At 33.6% G+C, this 6,000-nt stretch overlaps 1 protein-coding gene across 1 annotated transcript in view; it reads right to left on the reverse strand.

Moving 5' to 3' along the window:
* Window positions 1-6,000, reverse strand: part of CDH18 (cadherin 18) — a 224,596-nt gene that overhangs the window by 47,023 nt on the left and 171,573 nt on the right. The gene's annotated exons all lie outside the window — the stretch shown is intronic.

The following is a 6,000-nucleotide window of genomic DNA, read 5'->3' on the forward strand; positions in this document are numbered from 1 at the left end:
AAGCAACATAATAGCTTGGATATTTTCTAGTCAAACTAAATTAGAGAACCATTACCTACTTGATAGATGTCTGATTCTGGAAAAGTATTTATGTATTTCATAAAGTGACAAATAAACCTATGAATTTATTTAAATCCCTGGAAGAATTCAAAACTGAATTTTATTTTACTTGGGATGCCTTCATTCCCCACTCAAAATCTAAATTACCTAATGTAGGATTTTAGTTTTCACAGTTATTGCTGTACATTGCATAATACAGAAGTTATTTCATAATAGTGTTTTACAAGTTTATATTCTCCATAACCAAAATATATTTATTTCACCAACTTACAATTGAATGCATGGTCAAGTGAGTACTTTTGAATTGAAAAATATGTTGCATTTCTTTTTCCAAAATCCAAACGTTTTTGCAACATTGCATCAAAATTTTCAACACATGATTTTTAGTAAAGAAAAATATAATAAATCTTTATGTTTTACCATTTGCACAAAAATGTCCACTGACATCCACAGGAAATAAAAATAAAATAAACCCAATGGGTACAAAGAAGTACTACAAATTTGCGCCCAGAAACTTTTTGTTTACAACTCTGGCCTCCTTTCAGTGTTTTTGTAACCTGTTAGGTTAATAATTAGTTAGTGAAATATTTGTTGAAAGATAATTTTTTAACCGTCTCTATGCTTTTTTGTGAAATTTTCTAAAAGGTACAAAGTTTTCTGGTGGACAAGAAGCTGCCACATGAAAAAAAAGTAGCAAAAAGGTATAATGTCATTACGTAAACCTCAATCATCTGCAACTAGGCCAGAAAAACAGCTTCAAGAAGATTTCTCCAATAACGCTACTCTTATAATACAGCAGGGATGATGAAATCTACCAGAACTGAAAAGATTAATTTACATCCAATAGAAGGTGTGCACATAGCAACAAAATACTAATTTCCCATCTAAAAAACCCCAATCCAAATGTCTCCCTAACAGTCTGCAGAGTTTCCATCACAGCCCAACCACCAACATAGTAAAAAAAGAAAAACAACTTCTGTCATTACAGATCTTCTGAAACTCTACCAGATTCCTTTTATGTTCTTTGAAAGCATTCTGTGGCAGTCAGTGCAATAGTGCAAAGCTGAGTGGCAGGACAGTGGATCAGCATATTTGAAAGGGGACATATAAAAGTTAACATATTGTTATGGCTTGCTGGGTGGAAGCCAGGTAGCATGACTGCAGAGGTGCTCTTGTTAAGCATGTATAAAAAGAAAGGCAAAATTTAAATAGAATTCAGAGATTAAACCTGAGGTGTGGCAGAAACCCACTACTGGTTGGATGGATTGAAGAAATTATCAACCTACAGGAGCTGCAATTGGAAAGAGAATAGATATCATCACTAAAATATAACTGCCTTTATCGTCACCTGCTAGAAAACTGAAGATTAATTATACATTTATATAATTTCTTGCACAACAGTTCCTAAACCTATTTGTTGATTTGAATTATTTTTTTTCATACTAGCCCATAGTACTAGTAAACAGCTAGTGGTGTGACAAGTACACTAATCTTTATTATTCTAAAGGAAAGGAGATTTCATAGGAAGATAATTAATTATTATTCATTTGGAACTCTTAAGGAAAATAAAAAATGTCCAGCAGAACAAGAGAAAAATCAGAACTTAACATGTAAAAAATAAAAATATCAACACTGACATAACAGGACAATTACTTAATTCAATAAAAACTCATAGTTATTACTTTGATGCAATTCTTAGATGTGCATGTAAAAGCCACCTACACAAATTTCAAAAAAAATACCCTGCAAAATTCTGTGCTTACAGATGACGTTGACTGACACTTTTGTATTGCTGGTTGCCTTATTTAATACATAAAATTATAATAACGGGATGAGATTAATTTCAAAATTTACTTAGTGTTAAGATAAATGTAAAATATGTTTTTTGACACTTTTGCTCTTCCAAAAAGGAAAAGGTTGAGGCCATTAAGAATATGTCATATAATCAAGCCACATGAGGAACGGGACATGCTATAATTCATATGATAGGGTGAACTAATTGGAGACATTCAAATAGTTGAGCTTATTCAAATGTATTTATCTACATGACACTATGCTCTGCTTTATAATCACACCCCAAGTGTTAGCCATCTGTTTCAGAAAATTGTTTTACTGATACCTGCTTCAAAGACCCTGAAATACTAAAACTTTAAGCAAAACAAATATTTGAAATGACTCATGAATTATGTCAGTTTTTGTAGAACTGAATTCTTAAAAATATATAGACAGAATTAAAAGAAAACTGTTGAAAAAATAAAAAACTCTTAGGTCAAAAATGTCTCCCAACAGGTATTTAACCACTACTTCGTAGAGACAGGCTGACAATATCTCATACAGACATGACCCAAATAGATAAATACAAAAAATACTATCTAAAAAACCAAACACACAAGAAGATAAAATTAAGCAACATGGATGTTAAACTATATTAGCAACATGGATATTAAACTATATTACAGATATTTTTGTGGCTAGTAAAACTGGAAATGTTTTATAGGTTATAATGTCTTGAACAGTAGACATTATCATATTTAACAATGGGAAGGAGAAAAGACAATACGGAACACCAACTTGGGAAAAAAGTGTTTATCACACTGGAGGGCAGGCCTGCTTCTCAGAGGGACCTGGACATACTGGAGAAATGTCCTGAAACAATGACATGGCATTCAGAAATGGCACCATGGGAGGAATAATGCCATTCATCAGTACGTGCTGAGGCCAGCCAGTTGTAAAGCAGTTTTGCAGAAAGGGACCTAAAAAGGACCTTTCAAAACTTTACTAGACAAGATTATAAATGACTTGATCTAACTGAACCTGGTTTAAGCTGGGCTTTGGGTACTTTTTCAAGCCTCACGTGAACCTATGATCCTGTCGTTTACAAAGGTATGTCTCATGTTTCACTGCCTGCCATTTTGATAAAACTAAAGCAGAGATTCAAACATAGACAATGCTGAATCCTCCTTTGTGGCTTTCCCTGAGAAAGCTGTTCTTCATTCACAGAGCTGCTTGTTTTCATTACATGTAATAGATTATTCTGGATTTCTCTTTAGCAACTGCAGTCTTTTTAGAAGCTTATTTGTCACAGTATGTCTTGGACATATGTCACATGTTCCTTTACTATGCTTATTTTTAATGTAATAAATCCAATTTTAATCCATCATCATTATAAGTACAGAAACTTTTATGATTGCAGAAGTTCGGTCAATTTTATATCTACTAATTTTGATCTGAATATTCTTTTTGATGACAACTTCTCCTTAATGAAACTAAACTAAGAAATTTTCAAGAGGTATGTTTGACTTAGTCTTCTTCCCTGCCAAAACCCCCAATGCTATTGCACTTTCTAAATGTATTTGAATTATAAGTGATGTTACTTCTTATTTGCAAATATGACAATCAAAAAACTTCAAAACTCAAACCCTTCAAACTTTTGCGTGCCTTGAAAATCTGAAGAACATAGAAACCTTGTGTCAGTTTAAGAAAATCCCCAAATGTTCTTCTTTAGTGCAAGAGACTTCTTTGGCTGAAACAAGACTTTTACATCTCAATGTTTCTGCTTTTTACATCTCAGTGTAAAACAGGAGTTATGATTGTGATTAAGATTTTAATCAGTGATGAGTTTATGTTCCATGACACTTTGCCTTTAAAGACAAAAACTGAAAGTTCTTGAAAACATTCTGACCTCAGAATACTGAACTTTCAATCTTGGAGAACAAAAATATTCTGTCTTCTTATAACAATTGTAATGTTTATGCTGCTCATAGCTAAAAGCAGAAACATAGAGAAAACTGAGTTTCTCCTGGATTTTCAGATTTACTACTTGCCTTTAGGTATTGAATCCCCAAATACATATTTTCTATGCAAATGACATGGGAAAAGCAACATATGCACTCCATAATAATCACTAATGAGGAACTTAATTGTTGGGTGTGATCTGTAGCAGTCTCTAGAGGCTGTGCTCTGTTCAGCATATTTTATGCTATTTAAAGGGGAGCCATGGCTGCATCAGGCAGCTTGGATAAAGCAGAGAGCAATAGCAATACCTGTAAAAGGGTTAAACCGCATTTGAACTGTGTTTGTTTCGTTGTTTGCATGCTTGCTTTTCCCTGGCACTAGCACAGCTAGGATTGTGATCACAATGGGGTTTAACTTCATAAAGGACATGAAAATTCCAAAGAACACTCCTCAAAATGGAGTGCTCCTGCTCCCAGTTCTCTCCTCTGAGAGAAAAACAAACAACATTCCCTCATTCCCAAAACTATTACAGTCTTATTCAAAAACCCATAGAAAAACAAACAAACAAACCAACAAAACCTGCACATTTTTTTCTGTCTAGAGTGTTTTGAAATTATTTTTACATGTATGATATATGTAATTAATAATGGATCTGGTACACAGAAATCCTTATGGACAATATTCAATAAAATGAAACAACACTCCATGGTACTGTTATGAGTAAAGTTGATGCACCTAGGTGGTGCTAAAACTCAGCATGTAGACCACATATTTATTACAAGTATTTAATTTGACTTTTACATAAATATATTTTTCCCCCATCAAACTTCCTGTAATATTTAAATTCCATAAAAAATTCTGTTGCCAAATTTTATTGTCATTAATTTTCATTAAAGGAGACTTTTACTATAAGATATTCAATACTCTTGAAAAGTATTATATTTAGTTAATTACATTTTATAGTAAAAACTGATTACAGAAGTCACACTTATTCTACTCAGCAAAGAGGACATCATGAGATTTCCTATGTGATCAAATGCCATTAAATAACTCATGTCAGATTTCAGTGACCTACGAAATAATTTGGTAGCTTTAACTTCAAATATTGTGCAAATATCAGAGCATACCATTCTTCTCACCAAAAAAAGGGTATGCACTCATATGTGTATATATACTTTCATTTCATATGTCTTACATCCCTTTTGAACTTAATGAACACATCTCAAGTAATGTGTTTCTCATATTTCTAAGGCATCCAGTAGATGAATGATCGATTCTAGCACATTACAGAGATACAATATCTCTTTTACAAAGAGAAAAATTTTAAAAAATCACTCAGCAAGGCTTGTCTCTTTTACCACTCCCTAAAACAGCTTGTTGTTGTTATGCAGCAGCCTTGCTAAGCAGGCGATTTTAAATACTTCTAGAAAATCAAGCCCAAACATATTTCTCTGTTTATAATTAACATCTTTACCAGGTAATATAGGCAGATAATGGCAGCTTTCCCCTGTTACATTTGCTCCTGGTTGTCACAGTCAGGAGGAAGTTTCTGAAAACTGACAGAAATAGAAACCTGATAGCTCCCCCTCATTCTGTTTCTGATGTAACACTTTAGCCATTAAAAAAAAAAAAAAAGTCAGGGGCCTTGTGATAATTCTCTGTAAAGTCAGAAAATCAGTACAGCACCAACTGTACTCACAAAGGAAGTGTCACTCACCAGGCGTCCACTTTGAAACCTGAGCACTGACTTTGAAAACGCAATCAATTCAACATATATCTACTTTTAAAAAAATGTGAGAAGAAAAATACTTTTCAGCATCACAATTTTCAGCATCCACAAACAGGGAGTGATGAGCATGAAATAAGGAAAAGCTATTACTCTAATTATAATGAAAAATCTTAATAAATAAGCAACATTTAAAAGTAGAATAATTTCTGGACTGAAATTCTTCCTAATATTCACTGGATACTGGATCATTGCTGGACTCATCCACGTGTAGAATCATAGACTCATAGAATGGCTTTGGTTGGAAGGCAGCTTAAAGACAATCTTTTTTTAACTCCTCCACAATGGACAGGGACACCTGGGTGCTCAGAGCCCCATCCAACCTGGGCTTGAATGCTTCCAGGTATGGGACATCCAAAGCTTTTCTGGGCAACCTGGTCCAGTACCTTCTGATATCTAGTCTAAACTTACTCTCTTTC

Source organism: Geospiza fortis, unplaced genomic scaffold, assembly GCF_000277835.1.
Source record: "Geospiza fortis unplaced genomic scaffold, GeoFor_1.0 scaffold281, whole genome shotgun sequence".
Lineage (NCBI taxonomy): Eukaryota > Metazoa > Chordata > Aves > Passeriformes > Thraupidae > Geospiza > Geospiza fortis.